Source organism: Lynx canadensis, chromosome C1 (genome assembly GCF_007474595.2).
Source record: "Lynx canadensis isolate LIC74 chromosome C1, mLynCan4.pri.v2, whole genome shotgun sequence".
Classification (NCBI taxonomy): Eukaryota; Metazoa; Chordata; class Mammalia; order Carnivora; family Felidae; genus Lynx; species Lynx canadensis.
In genome coordinates, this window is record NC_044310.1 from 80,017,899 (window position 1) to 80,045,028 (window position 27,130).

The 27,130-nt window shown below is 44.9% G+C and overlaps 1 pseudogene; it reads right to left on the reverse strand.

The window, feature by feature from the left end:
• Nucleotides 1-7,538: 7,538 nt before the first annotated feature.
• The window catches only part of LOC115519758, a 46,360-nt pseudogene continuing 26,768 nt past the window's right edge, over nt 7,539-27,130 (reverse strand).

Sequence of the window (27,130 nt, forward strand, 5' to 3'; positions counted from 1 at the left end):
TATTCCGCATCATGAGATTAGGAAAATGTGAATCAAGGCCACAGCGAGATATCACTTCCTTCACACTAGGATGGCTAAGATAAAAAAGATAATACAGAAATAACAAGTGTTGGTGAGGATGTGGAGAAATTGAAACCCTCCTCAAACATTGCTGGTGGGAGTGTAACACTGAACGAATGTGGGACATTCTTTGTAGGTAACATACAGAATTGCAAAGTGACCAGTATGCAGCTCAAATTTACCACAGCTGGACTGGAACTCTTCATTTCTCAGGGAAACCTGCCCCTCTTCCAGTTTGTCCAGCCTCTGGTCAACAGCACGGACGTCCGTATAGTTGCTCAAGCCAAAACCCAGGAGTCACTGAGGATTTCTCTGTGCCTTCGTTCAGTCCATCGAGAAGGACTTCAAATACCCGTGCACCGTCTCCCACTTGTACTGCTCCCGTCCTAGTGCAGCCCCCATTGGCTGGCTCCTCATCCTTCCAGAACCCTCCATTCCAGTCTCTCTGTTCCTTACAGGCCGGGCTATACTCCACAGTTGGGGTAAATCACATCCCATCACTGCTCTGCTGAGAATCCACAGCGACTCCCCAGCACACTCAAAATAAAACCCAAAGTTCTTGCCATGCTGGCAGGACTCAACACGAGTGGCTTTTTGTCCCTCTGGCTTTGCCTCGTACCTCAGTCTCCCTTTCACTGTGTCCCAGGCACACCAGTCAGCCTACTTTCTGTCACTCGACACGTCAAGCTCATTCCCATCTCAGGCCTTTGCACTGGCTCCTCCCTCTGCCTGGAATGCTCTTCCTCTAGAACATTGCATGGCTCCTTCTTTTCACTTTGGTTCAGTTCCAATAGCATGTCCTCAGGGAAGCCACAGCAGCTGTCCTCTGCTTTTTCTGTTCTAGTTTCTTTATAGCACCCGATACAATCTGAAACTGTCTTGCGTGTTCGTTTACATGTCAAGTACTGTCCTTCTCCTCGACTGTAACATAAGCTTCACAAGGCCAGAGGCTTTGTCTGGTCACCCCCAGCTCCTAATGCCTGCCGTGTAATGGCTCTGAGTAAACAGTTCTTAAATGACTGACATGGTATCAGTGCTGCAGCACTGGTTTCAACCGTGCCTTCTTCTAAGCATCACATAAGGAGGTTTATAGAAAATAAGATGGCTTGTTGAATACCAGTCTAGGAAATTAGGTTTAAAAAAAAAAGTGGATAGGACGCTTAGATGAGCTCTTAGCTTTGCGATACCCCAGGGCTCTGTTGTTGGGGCACCTCTTCTCCGCCCACGCTCACCCTGGGACCGTCGCCTCCGGTGTCATGGCCCCAAGAACCCCCAGCTTGTTTACACCCAGCCCAGGTATCTGCCTGAAACTCCAGCCCACTCATCCTCATCTGGTGTCTAGCAAGCCCCTCAAACTTAGCGTGTCCAAATCCACTGTCCCCCTATTCTGCCACCATATTCAGGGGTCGACTGTACGCCCGCAATATGACCCTTTCTCACCTGTCCCTGCTACCAGGTGGCTCGAGCCCCATCACCTCTGAACTTCTGCAAGTGTGTCCTAACTGGTCTGCCTCTGTCTCCTCTGTCTGATCTCAAGTCATTAGCTAGAGTGACCCCTGGGGATTATTCACTCCCCCGCTCAGAACCGTGCTCAGAAATCCGCTCAGATGGTTTTCATCTTAGGCAGCATAGGGTCCAAGCGCATGAAAGCCCTCCCAGGCCTGACGAGGCTCTTCTTCCGGGCACATGATACATGTGACTGTGTCACTACCTCCCTTGCGGCTCTCCAGCCACGCCGGCCCCCTTGCTGTTTCTTCCACATGCCCAGCACACTCCTGCCTCAGGAATTTTGAACTTGCTGCTCCCTCTGTCTGGAATGTTCTTCCCCGGGGATCCACACAGCACACTCCCTCACCACCTCAGGCTTTGCTCAAAGAGCAACTTCCCAGAAAGTTTTTCTCAGATCTCCACTCTAAAATTTACCTTGCCTACCGTCTTCCCCTTTCCTGATTTGTTTTCTCCTTTTTACCACACTAATATACATATATGCATATGTAATATATGTAATATTACAGGTATGTGTAGGTAGAGGTAATTACAATGTGTATATAATATTGCATATATGCACACGTAACATACATAATATTGCATATGTACATAGGCATGTGTAGGTAATCATATAGGTAACACACACACACACCATTACCAATAGGCGTATGTAATTTGTTTCCCATGTATCCCCCACTAGAAGGTAAGCTTCCTTGTGGGAACTTCTGTCCGTTTTCTTCAGGGTAGGATCTAGATGAGTGCTTGCTGTGTAGTGGGCATGCAGTAGCTTTTCTTGAATTTATTAACGTTGATGAAGCCAGGAATGAGGCAAGAACACAAAACACATGGTGTGAGGTCTTCATACTGGTTAGTATTGGGCCACTGACTTAACCCTCAGCTTTCCGACAGTCAATACACACATGAAAGCGGCTTCAGTTGTGTGAGTCAGAGCGCCTGTCTGTCAAATCACACAGTTTGGGAAAAGCATAACTCTTCTGAGAGTAGGGCCGGAGAGAAATTTCTCCCACGGGCCCTTCCGAAGAGATTATATATTGTGAGCAAGGTCCTCCACCAGAACATTTAGAGAACTACGGTCAGGCTCGTAATGTTTCTTATGACATTCTCCAATGGGTCGATGCATTATGCCAGAGCGTAATTAAGTAAAAGCAATTGCATGCAGGGTCAGAACAATGTGGTCCAGAAGACAGCCTTTTATTCATCTGGATTGTTCCAGGAACAAACCTTCAGTACCCAGGAACAGACATGCTTCGTGGCTCCTGGGCTGCTGCTCTCAGTCAAGCTCTTGCTGAGCTCTAACTGGCAGAGTTCAAGCATACACCTGCTGAGAAATTTGTGGATAATCTATTAGATGAGGCTTTCTTGAAGTATTATGGAGGTTGTTACCAGTATAGCTTTGGAGGGGCCATGATGGTCCATGCAAGTTACACACCTCGGGGCCATGCAGTGCACAACCCGCACAACCGTATGAGACTTTCCTGTTTATTAGGCTGGGTAAGTGTAGAGTCATAGGCTTTAACCTGTAGCCAAAGCAGATATATTTATAAAAATATAACAAGTGCAGCACATATTTATAAAAGTTCCAGTTCCAAAAAAGAACACATATCATCTCACTTACTACAGAAATGAGCTAAAGGAGCAGCAGCGGGCAGGACCAAGATGCTCCATTAGAAATAACTTAGAGTTGGATCTAACACAGAGAATGGCCACAAGAATGTTGGTCTGAACATTTTCAAAGCAGGTAAAACAAACTGTGTCCTTCCCACCCACCCCTACCCCATGCCAGCTATAAAGTATCTCAGTAGAACTCCCATTGATCTGCTCACTTGGGAGGGTGGTTTCCAGTTCAGTGCACAAACTGTGAAGGAAACATTGAGGTAGATGACTGAATTACCTTGCTCTCTGGGATTGCTAGTCATTAGCCACTCAAATCGGAGCAGTTACCCAAACTCATGACTATGGTAAGCTTTTCCACTCAGAAAGAATGATTCTATAAAATTTACGTTAATACAAACATTCACTCTTCCACACAAGGGCTCTGAACTTGCACAGCATAGGAAAATTTATATTTCCCTGTATCCATGTGTAAGCAGCACATTTCTTGCATTTTTGTAGTGAGTCAAGGACTTTCATGAGAATTAATTTCACACATCCTCCCTCTCCCAAAGATATGCATTTTTTGTCTTTTGTTTATTGGAGGATGTGAAGAAATCGCATGGTAATTAAGTTGAAAAGTATGTAAGTCGGTGATGACTAAGCAAACACCTCAGCTTTCATAATCACGGCTGGCCGAAGTCTCCAGGAATGCACTCACTGGGGGAGGTGGGGGAGGGGTTAGAAATCAAACCCTCCCGGAGAACTGACCATGTGCCAAGCGCTAAACTAGGCACTTCCCTGAAGTTGAGTAGAGAGTGGGGTGGACGTGACCCTTGACCTTAAAGGAGCTCCCAGTCTGGTGGTGCAAAGTTACCTAGCACGGGGAGGCAGTGCATGCTGAGTCCACTGAGCGGAGCTGACCACGCGTGATGCCTGTGGATGAGAGGGCTCTGGAGCCTCTGAGGGAAGTAGGCTCTGAGTTGGTCCTAAAGAAGAACAGGATGTGGAAAGTTGGGGTCTTATAGAGGAGAGGGGCTCACCACCCTCCTACCTGTGACTTCTTATGATCTCTGTTAATAAGAGGGAAGTTAAACTTGGACATGTTCAGGCCACTGTATTTGTGGGTCTCTTTGCTATAGCAGCTTCACCTAGAGCCTAAGTGAGACACCTGTGGAGTTTTTCTTTGGCTCACTTCTTCCTAATACATCCAGCCCAATATGACTCAGCAAGAAGGAAGCAAGGGGGCCAATGACAAGTGGATCCATCATTCTAAAAAACAAACAAACAAACAAACAAACAAACGATAACTTCCCACTGACTCTGCCAGGCAGGGGCTATCACTCACTTCTAGAGATAAAGGACCAGAGGTGCCAAGATTTTCCAAGGTCACTAACAGCTAGTAAGCAGCAAAGACCAAGAACGCACATAGATGTTACTTCCTGTGACTCACGGGTAATTGAGTGTAGACAGGGAAAGCCTCAAAGTACCATATCAGGTGTCACCCTGGGTCTCTCTTCACTCCAGGAGGGCAAGGGTAGGATCCCTGATGTGCTACTGAATCAGACAGGTGCAGGTGGCCTGGGGAATGGAGGAGCAACATTCTTTTAGAACTAGAAAGGCACTTGAAAATTTCCAGTTTAACCACCTCATTTTACAGATGAGAAAACTGATGATGTGGAGGTTAAGTGGTTTGTCCAAAACAAAATGATGCCTAGATAGTTCATGGCTCTATTCAGCACAGCATGCTGTGAACATCATACCCACGATCTTCATGGACAAAAGGCAAATTAGGGTATATGTTTTCTTGTAGACCTTTCTCCTGTGTTTCTGCGTTCAAGAAGCAGATAATGAGGGAGGGTGTTCTATGTTGATGGAGAAGCCAAGGACGGAAATATGCTTCAGTTATGGTGGTACAGAGCTGACCCTTGACCATGTATGTTTATTTCGGCTGTCTCTTTAATGACCAATGAAAAACGTGGTCCTCATCAAAGAGAGTCCAGGCCCGGCCAGCAAGTAGAGAGGGATCTGGGGGGAGGGGGAGGGGCAGGGCTGTGGGTGAGCATAGGAGGAAGGAGGGCCATTGGGAAAATCTGATAATGGGGAGGCCATCAATGCAAGCACCCTGGGACCCTGAGGATTGGAGGCACGCTGGTTTGCGTGTTGGAGCTCAGCATTGCCTTCCAGAAAAGATATTTCGGTGATGAAATAAGAGCTTTTGTATCTGTTTAGGGAGCTCACTACATTCCCTGAAGGCCCCTGATTTGAGCAGGCTGAGTCAGGAACTGGCCCATTTGTTAGATAAACGCAAGAGATTTATTGGTTTCTCAAGACTTTGTTAACTGGTCCTGTATGGGAGTATTTCCCTTTCCTTAAATGGATCATTAGGAAATATTGGACACAAATCAGGAATTCAATTCCTAAATAAACACACGTCTACCCACACAGATAACTTGACTCATTCTAGTACAGGCAACTTCTAATAAAGAAAAGGTTTTCTTCATTTCCGAGACTGACTTTGGACTGGAACCTAGGTGAGTGCCTACAGGGGTCCCTTAAGAGTCTCTGCCTCGGCTGCTGTAATCCGACATGTCACAGACAAAACACACCATATACGTGAAAGTTTTTAAACCTACGTGTTTTCATATGCTGGTCACTCAGGATGATGTCTGTAGATCATATTCTTATTCCCACTTGATAGATAGGGTAAACTGAGGCCCAGAGTAACAGAGAACTGGCCCAAATTCACACAGCAAGAAACCATCCCCAGTGCCTTTTTCCACCTTCACATAGCACACGCTCTCTTGGCACGTAAGTGAAATGGCCCAGGTTAAAAGAGAGGGGGTGAGCCACCAAGAACCGATGGAATTTGTTCATTCATTTAAAAAAGTTTTACTGAGTGCCAGCTGTATGCCAGGCACCATTCTAGTTGCCAGGGATTCAGCAGTAAATGAAGCAGAGAAGAATCCCATGGCTGGCTCTTCTGGTCCTTTGATTCCTGTCCCTTTCTGGCCACTCACACCTGATATTAGAGCTTACTGGTTTACATTGTGCTTTCCCACGCGCTGTCCCCTGGGCCCCTCGCAGCCATGCTCAGCTAGGCTAAGTGCGTTGCCCAGAGGCTCACGGTAGGGCTACAGGCATGTTCCTACTGAGCTTTTCTGACAGAGCTCTCTCCAGTGGCCCTGAGGCTATAGGCAGTCTCTCCACAACCAGCCAAGGGTCAGAGCTACTGTTGGGAGCCTCCAGGAAGGAGCCCTCCCAGCTGCTCCACCGCTACTCCCACCCTCCATGCCTTACACAGTCTAGCGGGTTTCTCAAGAGCCAAGTGGTGGGGAAGAGAGTCCCCCCAACACCTGGTAAGTTCAACTGTCAAAGCCAAAGGGTATGACTGCAGGCAGAGAAAAGACACAGGTATTGGTGCCCTTTCCTTGTGACCTGTGTGTGGCTTGGAAGAGACCAGGGCTTGGTGGAGGGTCCACAGGAGCTAGAGAAAGAGGCTATGCCATGTTAGGTTGGGGCGTATGCACATCCATGATTCATACTTATTTGCTCTAAAAGCAGCATTGGGCCTCCTGCTGGCAGGGAGCTTCCAAGGAGGCAGGAGGCAGGGTCCCTCTGGACCAGGGTGGGCTCAGCCTGTAGGAGGCAGGAAGTGGGGAGTGAGTGCCAAACTATACAAGGGAAGGTAAGCTGGTTGTGCCTGAGATGTTCTGATTAGACAGGTGTGCTGTCAGATCCTGGACCATCCGTGAGAGCTGTGTGACCTCGGATAATGTGCTTAACTGCCTGAGACTTGATATCTTCTAGATCTAGAAAACAAGGACACCGATACCTATCCCAGTCCTGTTGTAAGGACACACATGATACTTGAGATGCATGTAAACTTACCTGCACACAGTCACTCCTCTGTTTTATGTGTATTTTAAATCTTTGTAATGTTTACTTATTTTTGAGAGAGAAAGAGACAGAGTGTGAGCGGGGGAGGGGCAGAGAGAGAGGGAGACACAGAATCCGAAGCAGGCTCCAGGCTCTGAGCTGTCAGCACAGAGCCCAATGCGGAGCTTGAATCTACAAACTGTGAGATCATGACCTGAGCCAAAGTCAGACACTCAACCGACTGAGCCACCCAGGTGCCCCTGTTTTATACTTTTAATTGTTATATTAGGAACTTTTCTACATATGCTTTTCTCTTTTTCCATATCTTTAGGATATTTTTTTCACTTCAGTGTGAAATACATTGATAAGGTTTCATTAGTGGGCTCTTTATGTGGCTTTTTTTTTTTTTTTTACAAGATCAAAGATGGTTTTGATTTCTTCCAGAGTCCCAAATTCTCAGATGAGGCATGTTTCTGGAAGTCATATAGTTCAGGGATGTTTCAAATAACAACACACTCTTTAGTAGATGAAGTCTCCGAATGAGGCTGTAATAAATAAGTGTCTATGTCCTCAGCTTATACTACCAGTATATCTTGGAACCAAAAGTAAGATGATTTTCCTATTCCCACAGTCTATTTAATTCTTGTTTTTTTTTTTATATATATGAAATTTATTGACAAATTGGTTTCCATACAACACCCAGTGCTCATCCCAAAAGGTGCCCTCCTCAATACCCATCACCCACCCTCCCCTCCCTCCCACCCCCCATCAACCCTCAGTTTGTTCTCAGTTTTTAACAGTCTCTTATGCTTTGGCTCTCTCCCACTCTAACCTCTTTTTTTTTTTTTTCCTTCCCCTCCCCCATGGGTTCCTGTTAAGTTTCTCAGGATCCACATAAGAGTGAAACCATATGGTATCTGTCTTTCTCTGTATGGCTTATTTCACTTAGCATTACACTCTCCAGTTCCATCCACATTGCTACAAAAGGCCATATTTCATTTTTTCTCATTGCCACATAGTATTCCATTGTATATATATACCACAATTTCTTTATCCATTCATCAGTTGATGGACATTTAGGCTCTTTCCATAATTTGGCTATTGTTGAGAGTGCTGCTATGAACATTGGGGTACAAGTGCCCCTATGCATCAGTACTCCTGTATCCCTTGGATAAATTCCTAGCAGTGCTATTGCTGGGTCATAGGGTAGGTCTATTTTTAATTTTCTGAGGAACCTCCACACTGCTTTCCAGAGCGGCTGCACCAATTTGCATTCCCACCAACAGTGCAAGAGGGTTCCCGTTTTTCCACATCCTCTCCAGCATCTATAGTCTCCTGATTTGTTCATTTTGGCCACTCGGACTGGCGTGAGGTGATACCTGAGTGTGGTTTTGATTTGTATTTCCCTGATAAGGAGCGACGCTGAACATCTTTTCATGTGCCTGTTGGCCATCTGGATGTCTTCTTTAGAGAAGTGTCTATTCATGTTTTCTGCCCATTTCTTCACTGGGTTCTTTGTTTTTCGGGTGTGGAGTTTGGTGAGCTCTTTATAGATTTTAGATACTAGCCCTTTGTCCGATATGTCATTTGCAAATATCTTTTCCCATTCCGTTGGTTGCCTTTTAGTTTTGTTGGTTGTTTCCTTTGCTGTGCAGAAGCTTTTTATCTTCATAAGGTCCCAGTAATTCACTTTTGCTTTTAATTCCCTTGCCTTTGGGGATGTGTCGAGTAAGAGATTGCTACAACTGAGGTCAGAGAGGTCTTTTCCTGCTTTCTCCTCTAAGGTTCTGATGGTTTCCTGTCTCACATTTAGGTCCTTTATCCATTTTGAGTTTATTTTTGTAAATGGTGTGAGAAAGTGGTCTAGTTTCAACCTTCTGCATGTTGCTGTCCAGTTCTCCCAGCACCATTTGTTAAAGAGGCTGTCTTTTTTCCATTGGATGTTCTTTCCTGCTTTGTCAAAGATGAGTTGGCCATACGTTTGTGGGTCTAGTTCTGGGGTTTCTATTCTATTCCATTGGTCTATGTGTCTGTTTTTGTGCCAATACCATGCTGTCTTGATGATGACAGCTTTGTAGTAGAGGCTAAAGTCTGGGATTGTGATGCCTCCTGCTTTGGTCTTCTTCTTCAAAATTCCTTTGGCTATTCGGGGCCTTTTGTGGTTCCATATGAATTTTAGGATTGCTTGTTCTAATTTCGAGAAGAATGCTGGTGCAATTTTGATTGGGATTGCATTGAATGTGTAGATAGCTTTGGGTAGTATTGACATTTTGACAATATTTATTTTTCCAATCCATGAGCAGGGAATGTCTTTCCATTTCTTTAAATCTTCTTCAATTTCCTTCATAAGCTTTCTATAGTTTTCAGCATACAGATCCTTTACATCTTTGGTTAGATTTATTCCTAGGTATTTTATGCTTCTTGGTGCAATTGTGAATGGGATCATTTTCTTTATTTGTCTTTCTGTTGCTTCATTGTTAGTGTATAAGAATGCAACTGATTTCTGGACATTGATTTTGTATCCTGCAACTTTGCTGAATTCATGTATCAGTTCTAGCAGACTTTTGGTGGAGTCTGTCGGATTTTCCATGTATAATATCATGTCATCTGCAAAAAGCGAAAGCTTGACTTCATCTTTGCCAATTTTGATGCCTTTGATTTCCTTTTGTTGTCTGATTGCTGATGCTAGAACTTCCAGCACTATGTTAAACAACAGCGGTGAGAGTGGGCATCCCTGTCGTGTTCCTGATCTCAAGGAAAAAGCTCTCAGTTTTTCCCCGTTGAGGATGATGTTAGCTGTGGGCTTTTCATAAATGGCTTTTATGATCTTTAAGTATGTTCCTTCTATCCCGACTTTCTCAAGGGTTTTTATTAAGAAAGGGTGCTGGATTTTGTCAAAGGCCTTTTCTGCATCGATTGACAGGATCATATGGTTCTTCTCTTTTTTTTTGTTAATGTGATGTATCACGTTGATTGATTTGCGAATGTTGAACCAGCCCTGCATCCCAGGAATGAATCCCACTTGATCATGGTGAATAATTCTTTTTATATGCTGTTGAATTCTATTTGCTAGTATCTTATTGAGAATTTTTGCATCCATATTCATCAGGGATATTGGCCTGTAGTTCTCTTTTTTTACTGGGTCTCTGTCTGGTTTAGGAATCAAAGTAATACTGGCTTCATAGAATGAGTCTGGAAGTTTTCCTTCCCTTTCTATTTCTTGGAATAGCTTGAGAAGGATAGGTATTATCTCTGCTTTAAATGTCTGGTAGAACTCCCCTGGGAAGCCATCTGGTCCTGGACTCTTATTTGTTGGGAGATTTTTGATAACTGATTCAATTTCTCCGCTGGTTATGGTCTGTTCAAGCTTTCTATTTCCTCCTGATTGAGTTTTGGAAGAGTGTGGGTGTTCAGGAATTTGTCCATTTCTTCCAGGTTGTCCAATTTGTTGGCATATAATTTTTCATAGTATTCCCTGATAATTGCTTGTATCTCTGAGGGATTGGTTGTAATAATTCCATTTTCATTCATGATTTTATCTATTTGGGTCATCTCCCTTTTCTTTTTGAGAAGCCTGGCTAGAGGTTTGTCAATTTTGTTTATTTTTTTCAAAAAACCAACTCTTGGTTTTGTTGATCTGCTCTACAGTTTTTTTAGATTCTATATTGTTTATTTCTGCTCTGATCTTTATTATTTCTCTTCTTCTGCTGGGTTTAGGCTGCCTTTGCTGTTCTGCTTCTATTTCCTTTAGGTGTGCTGTTAGATTTTGTATTTGGGATTTTTCTTGTTTCTTGAGATAGGCCTGGATTGCAATGTATTTTCCTCTCAGGACTGCCTTCGCTGCGTCCCAAAGCATTTGGATTGTTGTATTTTCATTTTCGTTTGTTTCCATATATTTTTTGATTTCTTCTCTAATTGCCTGGTTGACCCACTCATTCGTTAGTAGGGTGTTCTTTAACCTCCATGCTTTTGGAGGCTTTCCAGACTTTTTCCTGTGGTTGATTTCAAGCTTCATAGCATTGTGGTCTGAAAGTATGCATGGTATAATTTCAAGTCTTGTTAACTTATGAAGGGCTGTTTTGTGACCCAGTATATGATCTATCTTGGAGAATGTTCCATGTGCACTCGAGAAGAAAGTATATTCTGTTGCTTTGGGATGCAGAGTTCTAAATATATCTGTCAAGTCCATCTGATCCAATGTCTCATTCAGGGCCCTTGTTTCTTTATTGACCGTGTGTCTAGATGATCTATCCATTTCTGTAAGTGGGGTGTTAAAGTCCCCAGCAATTACCACATTCTTATCAATAAGGTTGCTTATGTTTATGAGTAATTGTTTTATATATTTGGGGGCTCCGGTATTCGGCGCATAGACATTTATAATTGTTAGCTCTTCCTGATGGATAGACCCTGTAACTATTATATAATGTCCTTCTTCATCTCTTGTTACAGCCTTTAATTTAAAGTCTAGTTTGTCTGATATAAGTATGGCTACTCCAGCTTTCTTTTGGCTTCCAGTAGCATGATAAATAGTTCTCCATCCCCTCACTCTCAATCTAAAGGTGTCCTCAGGTCTAAAATGAGTCTCTTGTAGACAGCAAATAGATGGGTCTTGTTTTTTTATCCATTCTGATACCCTATGTCTTTTGGTTGGCGCATTTAATCCATTTACATTCAGTGTTATTATAGAAAGATACGGGTTTAGAGTCATTGTGATGTCTGTATGTTTTATGCTTGTAGTGATGTCTCTGGTACTTTGTCTCACAGGGTCCCCCTTAGGATCTCTTGTAGGGCTGGTTTAGTGGTGACAAATTCCTTCAGTTTTTGTTTGTTTGGGAAGACCTTTATCTCTCCTTCTATTCTAAATGACAGACTTGCTGGATAAAGGATTCTCGGCTGCATATTTTTGCTGTCTAGCACCCTGAAAATCTCGTGCCAATTCTTTCTGGCCTGCCAAGTTTCAAAAGAGAGATCAGTCACGAGTCTTATAGGTCTCCCTTTATATGTGAGGGCACGTTTACCCCTTGCTGCTTTCAGAATTTTCTCTTTATCCTTGTATTTTGCCAGTTTCACTATGGTATGTCGTGCAGAAGATCGATTCAAGTTATGTCTGAAGGGAGTTCTCTGTGCCTCTTGGATTTCAATGCCTTTTTCCTTCCCCAGTTCAGGGAAGTTCTCAGCTATTATTTCTTCAAGTACCCCTTCAGCACCTTTCCCTCTCTCTTCCTCCTCTGGGATACCAATTATGCGTAGATTATTTCTTTTTAGTGTATCACTTAGTTCTCTAATTTTCCCCTCATACTCCTGGATTTTTTTATCTCTCTTTTTCTCAGCTTCCTCTTTTTCCATAACTTTATCTTCTAGTTCACCTATTCTCTCCTCTGCCTCTTCCATCCGAGCCGTGGTGGTTTGCATTTTGTTTGCATTTCCTTTAAAGCGTTTTTCAGCTCCTCGTGACTGTTCCTTAGTCCCTTGATCTCTGTAGCAAGAGATTCTCTGCTGTCCTGTATACTGTTTTCCAGCCCAGCGATTAATTTTATGACTATTATTCTAAATTCACTTTCTGTTATATTATTTAAATCCTTTTTGATCAGCTCATTAGCTGTTGTTATTTCCTGGAGATTCTTCTGAGGGGAATTCTTCCACTTGGTCATTTTGGATAGTCCCTGGTGTGGTGAGGACCTGCAGGGCACTTCCTCTGTGCTGTGGTGTATAACTGGAGTTGGTGGGCGGGGCCGCAGTCCGTCCTGATGTCTGCCCCCAGCCCACCGCTGGGGCCACAGTCAGACTGGTGTGTGCCTTCTCTTCCCCTCTCCTAGGGGCGGGATTCACTGTGGGGTGGCGTGGCCCGTCTGGGCTACTTGCACACTGCCAGGCTTGTGATGCTGGGGATCTGGCGTATTAGCTGGGGTGGGAAGGCAAGGTGCACGGCGGGAGGGGGGGCAGGCTTAGCTCGCTTCTCCTTAGGTGATCCACTTCAGGAGGGGCCCTGTGGCAGCCGGAGGGAGTCAGATCCGCTGCCGGAGGTTTGGCTCCGCAGAAGCACAGAGTTGGGTGTTTGCGCGGAGCGAGCAATTTCCCTGGCCGGAACTGGTTCCCTTTGGGATTTTGGCTGGGGGATGGGCGGGGGAGATGGCGCTGGCGAGCGCCTTTGTTCCCCGCCAAACTGAGCTCTGTCGTCCGGGGGCTCCGCAGCTCACCCTCCCTTTGTCCTCCAGCCTTCCCGCTTTCCGAGCAGAGCTGTTAACTTATGACCTCCCAGACGCTAAGTCGCGCTTGCTGTCTGAACACAGTCCGTCAGGCCCCTCCGCTTTTGCAAGCCGGACTCGGGGGCTCTGCTTGGCTGGCGAGCCGCCCCTCTGCCCCGGCTCCCTCCCGCCAGTCCGTGGAGCGCGCACCGCCTCGCCGCCCTTCCTACCCTCTTCCGTGGGCCTCTCGTCTGCACTTGGGTCCGGTGACTCCGTTCTGCTAATTCTTGTTTTAAAATATGAATATTTCTACCATTTATAATTTTCTGTTTTGGAGGATTATTCTGACCACCACCTTTACGATGTTTTCTAATTTGCTTCTAAGTAGTGACTTTACTAGAGGCAACAAGTCTACCCAGTAGTCCAGTGAGATGTATTTTCCTTCCTGTGAGTTCTTGGTGACCATAGGAGGGCTCCTATCATCACCAAAAGCTACAGGTTCACCTGTACTTCTCATTCTTCAGAAAGTTAAAGCCATTCAGTCTTAAATTCCTGCTAAACAAAACGTGAACCATTGTCTCACGGTTCTGAAAAGCCTCAGGGGAAAACATCCACTGTATTTTGATGATGGGCTTTCTGTCCATGAAGAATCTCTGAAATTAACCAAATCTGTGGACTCTCATGGGGGTAATTAATTGTTCAGGCAGGTGGCCGGCTCAAGACAGTTTCTTTTCTCTGCCCCATCACAGCCCCCAGTTCTAGGAGACTGTTTTCTGTGACAAGGATTTGGAAGAGGATGAGCTTTTTTCTGCCACAGGTCACCTTGTGTAGTTTATTTGGGCATTCTGTAGCTGGTCTAACTGTTCTATCTACGTACACAGCCAACGCTTTTGGAGATCTCTTAATTTACTGTCCTGTTCTTATTAGTGAGATTAGACATTGTTTTTTGTTTTTTCTAGGAACCTCATTGGAGTGATCCTCCATATTACTACGAAAGTTCTGTGTTTGTTTGCTTGTTTGTTTTTATAACTTATTGTCAAGTTAGCTAACGTACAGTGTATACAGTATGCTCTTGGTTTTGGGGGTAGATTCCCGTGATTCATCGCTTACATACAACACTCAGTGCTCATCCCAACAACTGCCCTTCTCAGTGACCATAACCCACTTTCCCCTCCTCCCGGCCCCCCCATCAACTCTCAATTTGTTCTCTGTATTTAAGAGTTTTGTCGGTTTTTTTTTAAATGTTTATTTATTTATTTAAGAGAGAGAGGGAGAGAGAGAATCCCAAGCAGGCTCTGCACTGGCCCTGCCCTTCTCAGAGCACAAAGAACCTGATGGAACAGAAAGAGCTAAAACACATGAAACTTCCAAGGCAATACTACCAATTTCCTGCCCAGAAAAGTTGCACTGATTTATTTTTTTATCAGCAGGTGCCAAAAGGAAAGATTTGGGAACCTTTGTGAATTCCTCAAGCCTGTTATTACTGTTACAGCAATTAACAATAAAACCTATAAAAGACAAGGAGGTCTTTAAAAGACATCCCCACAAAGGGGACATTGAGAAGTTGGTCTGAGTTCCCAGGGTGTGGAAAAGTGACAGCAGGAAATTGATAAGACAAAGCTTTAAAAAGTCCAAGGGATGAGGGTGCCTAGGTGGCTCAGTCAGTTAAGAGTCTGACTCCTGCTCAGGTTACGATCTCACAGTTCGTGAGTTTGAGCCCCACGTCAGGCTTTGTGCTGACAGCTCGAAGCCTGGAGCCTGTTTCAGATTCTGTGTCTCCCTCACTCTCTGCTCCACCCTGGCTCACACTCTGTCTCTCAAAAATAAATAAACATTAAAATAAGTCAATAAATAAGTCCAAGGGATAGAAGGAAGGCCGATGTGGGGGAAGGGTGCCTGTGGAGGTACTCCCCATGTGTGTTTTCATGCCTGAACTACACAGAAACCTCCTGGGGGCAGGATGGTAGCTCTACTTTACCCTTGCACTGATGTCTGGGTCAGCGCTGGGCACACAGTGGGGCTGGCTCCCACTTGGAGGAGGATCTGAAAGTGGATTTAAAAATGGCTGCCCGCAGGAGGAAGGGACAGTGGAATGCTGGTGCCGGGTCCGCCCAGGCATAACTAGGAGCAAGTATCAGGTGGAAGAGACCTAAATGCCTTCAGATAACCAGCTCTCAACAACTTTGGCCACATTCTCAACAAAGCATTGAAAGGAGAGTATCATCCAGGCTTTATGGGCCCTGTAACCTAATCAACTCACCATCAACCAGCTTGCACCCAGCACCTATTTAAATGCCTAGCCCTTGAATTGGGCCCTGCGGGGCTGCAGATGGGGTGCAAGCTGTGTATCTGCTTAAGAAGAGCCTGTGGTCTTGGTGGGGAGGCGAGACCGGTGTGCCCAGGAAAGCACCACAACCCACACAAGCTTTGTGCAATGTCAGACCATGCACTGGGTGCAAGATGGTGTGGTGGAACCCTGAGGATAGGAGAGGGATGGACAGGATGGGGACTTTGGCGAGGAAGCGAGGCTCGAGGCTTGGAGACCCCAGGGTGGCTGCCTTATGTCCTTGCTTCTTGTGAGGTGTGAAGAGCTGACCCTTCTGACAGGAGGAAAAGCAGCACCCACCACTTTCTAGGCTCCCTGCTCCTCCCAGCAGCCCCCGGCTCCACACATCAATGCTCAAGGACTACTGGCGAAGGGAGAAGGCAGAAGGAGCAAAGAGGGGTGATCACAGAGCAGACAGAGCCCCAGCTCCTTCAACCGGGCCAACTTTGCAGCTGGCTCTCTGGCTGCAAAAGTGGATCTTCAGGGTCGCTTGCCTCTGGCAGGGAGGGGTTGGGGATGCATCTAAGTACGTCTTCTGAGAGTCCCCTGGATCTGATAAAAGCCCCAAAACCCAGCTCTGCAGCAAGGATCTGTCAACATCCTCACAATTGGATATCTGAAGTGCTGGCGTATTCACCCTGTTTAATCACCGCCCCACCCCTCTGAGGAAAAAAGCTGATTTCAGTCCCTTGAGGAGAGAGAAATAGCAGCGACCTTTCTGCAGGACTGATAACTCGCTCCTTATAAGGAGTGGACAAACAAAAGCCCCATGCTCATGGCTCAGGAATGCACGTCTCTGTGTGTGTTCTTTCTAACATTACCTGGTAATAAGCCACCACACCTGAGCCCGGCATTTCCAGGACAGCGGAATGGAGTGGACCTGCCTTCTCCTGGAGCCAAGAGAGTATTGATTGCTGTGGATAATCCCAACCATGAAGTTTCTCAATCAGGGCTGTAATTGGATTTAATGTGACCAACGAGCTGTTAAGAGGGGGAAAAAATGTTTTCTAAATTTGAGAAGCAAACTTTCTAACAGTTATATAAACTCCTGCCTCAGGGTGGATTATTATATAACCCCTGATAAAAAGAAGGGTCAAAATTCACAGCAATCAAAACTAAACGTCCCTCCAGGACCTAACAGAGTAATAAACTGTCAATAATTTTAGCTATTCTTTATTTATAGTGTCTCCCCTGCATCACACACCTGGCTTAGATTGGTTAATTCCTCCGGTAACCCAAGGATCATGTCCGTTTTACTGATAAAGTCTACTGAAGTTCAAGGAGAGGTTAAGTCATTTGCCTCAGTTCACACGGCTAGCGAGTGGAAGCAGAGAACTTAAACCCAAGTATTTTTGACGCCAAAGCCAGAAGAGTTCTTTCAGTGGGAGCCTCAAATACTTTCATGACTCTTCTCCCACCCCCAAATGACCAGGGTCCCTTCTGGGCTATGCACAGTGAAAAATGAGTTTGGCCACTCCAACTTGTCCTGTTCCTCATGAGGACTTCCCAGACTTTCAAGGAATAAAAGAATGTTGTGTTTCTTCCTAAACTGTTTTTTCCTCCAGTCTTGTGCTGCTCAGAAAAAAAAAAAAACATGGAACCAGGAAGACAAATCCTAGAGTGCTCTCTCTGCTCAACATTGGAGGCGCCCAGCCGGCAGGGCAGCCTGAGGTCTTTTTGTGAAATACTTAATGGCTGAACTGCCCTGTCCCTATCCTCTGGCCGCCACCAACACCCACCCAGGCTTCATGTCTCTGGCTCCTGGAGCTAGTCAGCTGGGCCAAACTCACCCCAATATTTGGTGTGGCTGCACAGACATTCTGACACCTCGACCCCTCATTATTCATTCAAACAAATACTTTGTACTCATTATATATGCAAGGCACAGTCCTAAGTTCTTGTGGGATAAGGCAGAGATGGTCACTGCCCTCTGGGAGCTGACATTCAGCAATGTGGAGTAAATCACCAACTAGTTAATTGCTTGACTGCAATTATGTAAGTCCTGTAGGGATTGCTAAGTTGCTAGAAGAGTCCGTAACTGGGGCAGGGATGAAGGTCCTGCTAGGACTGAGGGATCAGGAAGTCTCCCCAGGAAGAAGACAAGATGGCTGGATGCACAGAAAGAGGGGTCAGTGGTACAGAGGGGTAAGTAGGATCTGAACCTGAGGGCCCTGTGTAGATCTGGGCTTGATCTTTGAAATGATGAGACTCATGTGTAGGGTTTAGGTGGTGACTTATATGTGCATGTAAATCAGGGAAGAAAGAAATGATTTGTATGTCAACAAATTCTAGATCATGCTGAGAATTAACAATTGCTTTCTGGCTTTTGGTCCCCCGAAACAGTAAATTTCTAGTCAGTTAAATGCTGTCATTCAGAAGGGGGTCATAATGTTCACTCTTGACAATGGTGATTTATGCTCAGGAAGTGGAAGCATTCCCTCGCCCGTGCCCCAGTCTGGACCTGGAATGGTCTTCTCCCATAGCCACACTCAGAGGTAGGCCCCTTGAGGCCAATTCAGAGAGGTGGATCTGGGAGCGGAGGGTGGGGGGAGAGGTAAGACAAAGAGTAGCGTGGTGCTGGGACCTGGTCCCTTTTGTCAGGATGTCCTTTCCCACAAACCCAAACAGCATTCTCAGAGTCTGCCCTGACATGTCACCACTGACGCCTTTGACTCTGGAGCCTTTTTCCATGGCAATAATTAAGGCCTTGCCCCAGAGGACCCAATGAAGTCCCCTCTCACCCTACCATCCTGGGTCTTAAGTGCCTAGAAGGAGACGCGCTGTTCCCAACTGAATCCCTAGGAGGAATGTTTATAGTGGACAACTCTGAGAGCTAGTTGGGGCCTAGGGAGGGGATGGAAAGGAAAAGTTCGGGTATCAGGAAGGATTTTTTGATCAATCGAATGGTGGGGAGGCAGCAGGCAAAAAACCTCTGTGACTACAGCATGACGCACCAAAAGATATTTGAAAGCTTTGAAAGCTCGACTTGTCCAGAACCGAGGAAGATTGAAACACACACACACACACACATACACACTCCATATGCTTCTTACGTAAGGGAATGTTAACCTTTCTTTAAAGTATTGTTCTTGGGGCGCCTGGGTGGCTCAGTCGGTTAAGCGTCCAACTGTGGCTCAGGTCATGATCTCACGGTTTGTGGTTTTGAGCCCCACATTGGGCTCCGTGCTGACAGCTCAGAGCCTGGAGCCTGATTCAGATTCTATGTCTCCCTCTCTCTCTGCCCCTCCCCCACGCTCTCTCTCTCTCTCTCTCTCTTAAATATAAACATTAAAAAAATGTTCTTAATGTTCTTAAAATTATATTGGGAGACCACATTTTTTTAACTTGTGAGAAGGTATCTCCCAATCTCAATAAAACGTAACTAAAAAAATCACAAACATCCCCTAACCATGACTATATTTAGTGTCAGTGACCAAAACGCATGCCGACTTGCAGTATCAGCAACCTAGTGGCAATGCCTCTTCTGCCAGCCCCTTTTCCTAGTATTTCGTACATTATCACACATCTGAAAATTTTCCATGGAGCTTGTCCCCTCCAGAAAAGTGCTGGGAGCGAGTTCCCAGGCAGTGCTGCTATCATGTGCTGAAAAGAATGTGAGAAAAAGGAGATAACATTTGAAATGGGGGAAAAAAAAAAAAGGTGGGAATTTCTAAACCACATGTTGTTAGTTCTGCTTCACAGCTATGATGAATTGACAACCAATTAGCAAAAGGCCAAATTTATGTGTGTGGCATTGTCTTGGGTGGTGGCTGGATCCCAGAATGTCACGTCACCAGTTCCACATTGCGTGGCTTACGAGCCAAGGCGTTGTAGAGTCTTTGCCCCATGCTGGGGCTCTGTTCCCAGCAGAGGAGGAAATGTTTCCTTGTTCTCCAGCTTGATATAGTGGCTTATGCCTTGGCTGAGGCATCAGGAGACTGTTCTAGAAGCAGTCAGCTCTGCTTATTATCAGCTGTGTGCTTTGGCCTAGTATTGTAACCTCCTGGAATCTCTATTTCTGTATCTCTAAAATGACAGCAACAACTCAACAGCATTTGACTGACGACAGACTATGTTAAGATTTATTTTTTAAATGAGTTTATTTATTTTGAGACAGAGAGAGAGAGAGAGAGATGAGGGAGGGGTAGAGAGAGAGGGAGAGAGAGAGAATCCCAAGCAGGCTCCACACCATCAGCAGAGAGGCCAATGTGGGGCTCCAGCTCACAAACCCTGAGATCACGAGCTGAGCTGAAACCAAGAGTTGGATGCCTAACAGACTGAGCCACCCAGGCGCCCCTGTATGCTAGGCTTAAGTGTGTATGAGTTAGGGTGAAGTCATGGATATAAGACGTTGAATGATTACTGCATGTAAGATGACTCCAAATATTAGAGCGTCCCCATTTATCCAATGAGAGTTTAATAGAGGATTCTGTTGATACGAATATAAAAATATATATATGTATGAATAGAGGATTCATATTTATATCAATAGACATAAATGAATGAGAAAATTATCTGTGTATAATAGTTAACATATTTTAATTACCTATATATAAAATCACAAATGCTGTTTATTAATTTATAAACACTGATTGATATGTTAATAGTTTAAGTGATATAAGTAAAATCTTGGATTGCGAGTAACTTATTCTGCAAGTGTTCTGCAAGATGAACAAACATTTCTGATTTTAACTTGATAAACGAGTGATGTCTTCAATACGAGTAGTATGTGATACCAACCATCACGTGATCAACTGAGCCAATGGTTCTTGAAATTCGCTTTGATATCCAAGTGCTTTGGATTGTAAGCATGTTTCTGGAATGAATCATGCTCACAAACTAAGGTTTTACTCTATTTAAAAATCACATCATGTTAACAATGTAGACATGTAGTCTTTACCCACTCTCAATGCAATGCTTTTAATCAGACTCTTCCAAGGTGCCTTATGCATAAATGTCTTGGTCTTCAGGCCAGTTTTCTGGAGCACATCATCTGCATATCCACCCAGGTTGCTTGACATTCAGCACTTTTTGAATCTAAGTACAATGTTGTCATTGGAAAATTTACCCCAAGCTACAAGAATCCTTTCCTTATTTGTGATCTCATAAGATAACCACTTATTTTTAAACTATAGCATGGAGTAGTATTGATTTTTAACATGATCTTTATATGGTTTGTTTACTGTGGCCTCTAACACTCAATAGTCAGGGGTCAGATCCCCAGGAATAAGTGTGTCAGATTCCTCTTTCCCCTACCTTCCTGTATTGCCAGGAATCTTCCATAGGATCCCACATTAGCATTGCTTTAGATGGCTTAAGACTAAGATGTCTTCATTTTGTTGTTCAAAATAAAGTGATTAAAGAAGTTTCTTGTATTCTGTAAGGATTCTAACATAAGATGACTCCGAGGTATGATTTTGGAGGTAAAAGTCATGATCATATTTGACAATTGCAATAGAAGTTAGAGGGTATTCAAAATCCCAGCTGCCATCCTCCTGACAAGACATTAATAAAATATCCTTGCCTTTTGTTCAGTTGAGACAGATTAGAGTTTTTCCCAAGGAGCCTTACCAAGAACCGAAGGAAATCTAAGAACTAAAGATAGAGACCTCCGAGGGTCTCAGTGTTACTGTTCCATTCTGCATTCTGCAGGCTGCAGGCATTGTCTGTCCTGTGCTTGTCTCAGCTTTCCCCCCTCTACATCACTGTGGGATTGGGGTCGGTGTGGGGATGATAATAGAAAGCCACTGGGATTTGGAGGAAGGCGAACAGAATTCAAACCAACATCTACCTCTCACTGGCTTGAAGACTTTGGATACATCGCTTCACCTGTCCAAGCCTTGATTTCTTCATCCATATAATGGTGAGAAATCTCTTAGAGAATCTTTGAAGATTCTCTCTGAAGATTAACTGGGATTGTGTATCCAAGGTTCTCAGCCCAGGGCCAGTCTGCTGAGGTAAGAGTTGTTGGACCCATTGACAACCATCAAGTCCATTTTGTTCTCTTGTGTTTCCTGGGGTGGACAGTGAATGGGCAGGGGGAGATGGCCCATTTCCCCTTTCTAGGGATGGCTTAATAATATGGTAGCCCTAGCAATGACTCTGAACCACTCTATTACCTTTTTTCCAGTGAGGGTTAAAGTTTTATTTGATATTTACTAAATGAAATACCTTTGTCAGGGGCGACCTCCAGGTGTCAAGTTAGCTTTTTTGATTTAGCATCTGATCTAGAAAGAGCACCCACCACCATGGTCCAAAGTTATTCCTCGATCTTTGGAGAGGAAGCAAGTTTGTAATGTTTCCCACCTGCACAGGGAATGTTCCCCAGGCAGAGGAAGGAGAGGCACTTGTCAATGCACCTTTGCCTCCTGAACCAGCCACACATATTTCACAGGGCCTAAGAAGTCTTAGCTCTTCCATGGCCCCCCAAAAAGTAGCATCCTTCCGCTTCTGTGGTCTCCCCTCAGTCAGGCCTAGCTAGGCAAGACAAAAAATTAGTTTAACTCTCTCTTAGATGGGCCTATCTTTATTGAAGAACAGACCTTGATAAGTATCTAGAGAAAGAAGGTGAGATCCTGAATCATGCCTTAGCTGAGGACAAGCACATTAAAAATTAAATTGATTTAATTGGGGTGCTGGGTGGCTCAGTCAGTTGAGTGACTCTTGGTTTTGGCTCAGGTCACAATCTCACATTCATAAGTTGGAGCCCTGTGTCAGGCTTTGTTCTGACAGTGTGGAACCTGCTTGGGATTTCCTCTCTCTCTCTCTCTTTCCCTCTCTCTCTCTCTCAAAATAAAGTTAAAAAAAATTTTAAATTGATTTCATTAACAACTAAATTTTTCTGAATTAGAATTTAATGGGAGCTCAGAGGTAGGGGAGAGCAGATAAAGGTTAGTTGTGGAGGGATTGATGAGAAAAGAAAGATGACAAGCTGCATGGTTGGGGGCAAAACAAACTGGTAAGAACAAGGAAGTCTACTTGATGATCTGCAATCATCTGCTCTGTGCTGGCATGATCTGCCCCCATGCTTCCTTGCCCCTCCAGGAAAACCCATTTCACATGCATTCACACAGGCTTGGTGGGAATCTAGGGAAAGTGCCGAGTTCCACATAGGTCGCCCTGGCGTGAAACTGGGACAGCATCTACAGAACAGGGAGCAGAGGTAGAAACTGAATTCAATGGGAAGTCAGCCTCAAGGCTGACTATGAAGAAGACTCCTCAGAATTTGTGGATGTCTGAGGGGGTGATTTGCAGTTCTGATAAGTCTGTATTTGAGCCAAGTTGATGTATCTTAAGGGACAAGATGTATTCTCTGGGTGTCGTGCACATGATGCATCTTGGACAAACTCGGCCAGTTTATCCCAGCATCTTTGGGGCAGACCTGCTGGGGCCTCAGGGGTGTGTGGCTCTAGAGCAGGGAACTCTGTACTGTATAATCTCAGAGATAACCACAATCTTCCTAGCCTGTCTCTCTCCCAGAGCAGAATCAGGACCTGCGGGCAGAATTCTTCGGCATTCCCTCCTTCCCTTGTTCTGGGTCTCCAGTCTTCATTGGGTTTACATCTACCATGTCCCTCTGAGATGGAGGTGGGCAGGTGGTGGGTCCTCACCTTCAAGATATACAGAAAGAGTTCCAGAGAAGTTTAACTGCAGGTTCCAGTATCAAAGGGAGGCTCTTCCCATGAATCACAGTATCCTCCCCATCCTAGCCCTGACTCCTGTGTTCCAGGAACGAGCTGGCCAAAAGAAGCCTGTGGGACATCTTTAGGGGATTCACTCCCCTTCTCTGCCAGACACAGAATTATCTGGTCTCTCTGTATCACCCAGATGTCTGATTCCCAGCCAGGGTCTCTCCCTTCTCCAGACATTCCAGTGGGTTTATAGAAGTGGCCATGTTGACTGTGGAACCCCTCGGCCTTAGACCTGGCATTTTCCCCTCCTTCAAATTCTTATCAGCTGCTTCCTCAAGGAATATTTAATAGAGAAGAGCCAGGGACTGACAGGCTCACAGGCTCTGATTTGTCCTCTCAAAGCCTCAGCAGACTCCCTGGCTGATGGTTTGCCCTTATCAGGATCCTGCAAGATTTCTGCCACATAGATCTTCTGATCTGCCCCCTCTGTTCTTCCTGGGGACATTCCCCCATCCCCTGGCTTTTCCTGACAGGATGCTTTTTGGCAGAACTGTTGGCTTGAACTGTTGCTGGACCTCTGGGAATATGAAGACAAACATATTAAGAAAACCTTAGGTTTTAACTTACTCCTCTCTGGGGCACCTGGATGGCTCAGTCAGTTAAGCGTCCAACTCTTGATTTTGGCCCAGGTCATGATTTCATGGATTATAAGTTTGAGCCCTGCGTTGGGCTCTGCACTGACAGTGCATAGCCTCCTTGATATTATCTCTCTCTCCTCTTTCTGTTCCTCCCACATCTCTCTCTCTCTCTATCAAAATAAGTAAACTTGAAAAAAATTTTACAAATTTAACTTAACCCTCTCTTCACCAATCAACTTGCTCCCTCCATGCCCATGGCTGGGGCATTTGTAAAGTATCCCCAGAGCCTGGTCATGACCTCTGACACATCTTTCTGCCCCTTAGGAAACTCCCCCTTCTCACTACCTTTTAGACTCTACAGAATTCACTGGGTCTTCCTACTTTGAAAAATACTAGCTAAAATTTATTGAACACATTATATATTCCAGGCACTGTACTAAACACTTTATAGTCATTGTTTATTCAGTTCTTGCAGCAAGCCAGTAGAATAGGAGCTATTATTGTTCCTTCATTTTACAGAGGAGGGAACTGAGGCACCCAAAGGCTAGATAACTTTCCTACATGGTCAGAAAGGGACTGCTAACTCCAGAGTCTGTGCTCTTTTTTTTTTTTTAATGTTTATTTATTTTTGAGAGAGCCAAGTAGCAGAGGGGCAGAGAGGGGGGAACAGAGGATCTAAAGTGGGCTCTGCACTGACAGCAGTGAGCCCAGCCTGATGTGGGGCTTGAACTCACGAACTGAGAGATCATGACCTGAGCTAAAGTCAAATGTTCAACCAACTGAGCCACCCAGGTGTCCCCAGAGTCTGTGCTCTTTATGTCTGTCTTACTGGGCCTTATTATGTCTGTCAGTTATTTCCTTTGCTAAAAGAAAAGAACTGCCTACTTCCTGCCCACACAGTGAGTACATGAGTATATGTGGCTGGTTGTCCTTTGCCTCATATATGTAATGGGTAACAAGTAGTGTTGGATGGGTGGAAGAATGGATGAGTGGATACGTGGATAGATGGGTGGGCAGATAGACAATAGGTGGGTAGGTGGGAGATGGATGGATGGATGGATGGATGGATGGATGGACAGACGGACAGACAGATGGGTGGATAAGTGAATGATGGGTGGATGGATGGATGGGTGGATGGATAATGGGTAGATAGACACATGCATGGATGGGTGGACTGCCATGTGATCTAAGATCTTTTGTATAGAAAAACATTTTGGAATACAAGGGATGCAGATAATCCAGAGATGCACCCTCTCTGGCTGCTTTGTTGCTTTTTTGTCCAAATCCTACAGGCTGTTATGTTTGCAAGAAGAGGGCTTTCTCCAGGTACCTAAGCCCACAGAACAAACAGAGCGGCTTTGTTCCTACTAATAGTTATTTCCGCCTGCATTTATTTTCTTAGATGCTTCATGCTAACTTTGGAATTCGAAACATATTTGCTTAGGGAGGCTCAGTTTTTAGGAAGGCTAGCTGTTCTCTGATCCCAGCGGGGGCCTGTGGCCCAAACCTAGCTCAGGAGCATCAGGCTGTGGGATTTGTTGTTTATGTCTGCAAGTCTGAGGCACCCCTGTTGTGCGGAAACAAGGAAATACACGTGTCCCAATATACTGCTACAAAACAGAGGCTAGAACTGGGTATAGCCCTTCCTTTTAACCCAGAACAAGTTCTGGAAAAGGTGAGCTTGCAGGATGAGAACAAACTTACCATCAGGCCTCCCTGCCCCTTCACTTCCAGATTCCCACCTATCTTCACTCTGTTTATACAGCTCTCAGGTTTGTCTTCTTTTTCTGTTCATTCCATATGACAAACTCACTCTTGCTAAAGTAGTAGTGAGTTACCACTTTCCTTTCCTGTTAGAAAGATGCCCCTCAGTAAAAGCCATGTTAAACTCAAAGGAAGACTTGCTCAAATTATACCAAGCAAGTGGCCCAGGCCACTGGGCCTGTCATTCAGGCTAGCCTGTTCATTTGTGATTTAGCTTTATGTATTCTTTTATTAACCTGAAGTCAGACAGGTCTGGAGAACAACTCAAGGCCAAGTCTTTTTCTCCTTGACTCTGGTATCTCTAGAGAGGCTCTTCCTGTCTTATTCAGGACCAGGATTTGGGCACAAATATGCGAACTGCTCTCACCAACCCCAGCACCCTCATTCCATGTCTCACTGGCAGGTCTGTAACTTACCAGAAATAGCCTGCCCTGCCCCGTACATGGGGTCCATCTGCCTTTTCAGAGTGACCAACAGGCCCTGCTTATGAGGCCTGGGCTGCCGTGTGCCTCTGGCAAGACCTGACATTCATCTTCAGGTACTTGTGGTGCAAGAAGGTAGAGTTACCTCCATGTAAAGTTTCCAAGATATTGACTAATACATACATTTTGGCCTGGACATAAAAAAAAAAAAAAAAGGAAAGAAAAATTGTATTTTCCCATCTTTGGTCTCACTCTAAGCTTTTCAATAAAATCCACATGCCCAGCTCTAATCGTTTTGTCTGGGTATGTGCTAAGATTACAAGTAATCTTATTGAACTCTCTGCATGAAAATCATCTTTCCAAAAAAAATAAATAAATACGAGTTCTTTATTTAGTAAAGCGAGTTCTTTCCCTAGTGCTCCAAATCCTTTTTGTTATTGAAATGACAATGAGAGATTTAGTTGTCATATCCAATCAGCTGATTTAATGTGAAAACGAATTAAGTCTTTATGCCCCATGAACTGTGAACAAACCTGCCCATTACAGGTATTCCCTAGTCCCTGGCAATCATTTATGCCAGGTTCCGGAATTTCTTTTTAATTCAGATGGGAGAATGATTAGAGGGAGGGAAGATATGCTCCTGGCAGAGGGAAAGTTGCCAGTGTGGTGCCTGTGTGAAATTGGGAGAAAGGCATCCTGTCTTCTGGGCGGATGCAGTGTCTCCTGGTCCCAGGGCTCGGGGAGCAGAGTGCAGACTGATTTCAGCCCTCAGCCCCTCAGCAGGTGATATGTGAGGCAGCCCCAGCCCCTGGCCACACAGCCTTGTGAGAGGGTCTCTGTCCTGCTCTGGAGAGGGTTAGTCCAACCTCAGCTCTTGGAATGCCTGCTTTAGATTTGCCCACCAGAGACCTGAGGACAGTGAACAAGTCAGTGACAGAGTGATGAGGGTGAGAGAGTTCCCAGGCTGGCCAAAGGCTGCATTATCCCTGCTTATTCAGAGGCTTTCATCGACCATGTCTACTCAGCAAAAACGACATTGGATCTCAACCCATGTGAACTGCAAATTTCTCTGAAATCATCTATTCAAGATAGCTCTTAGCTATGTAAAGCATAATTGATAGCAAAG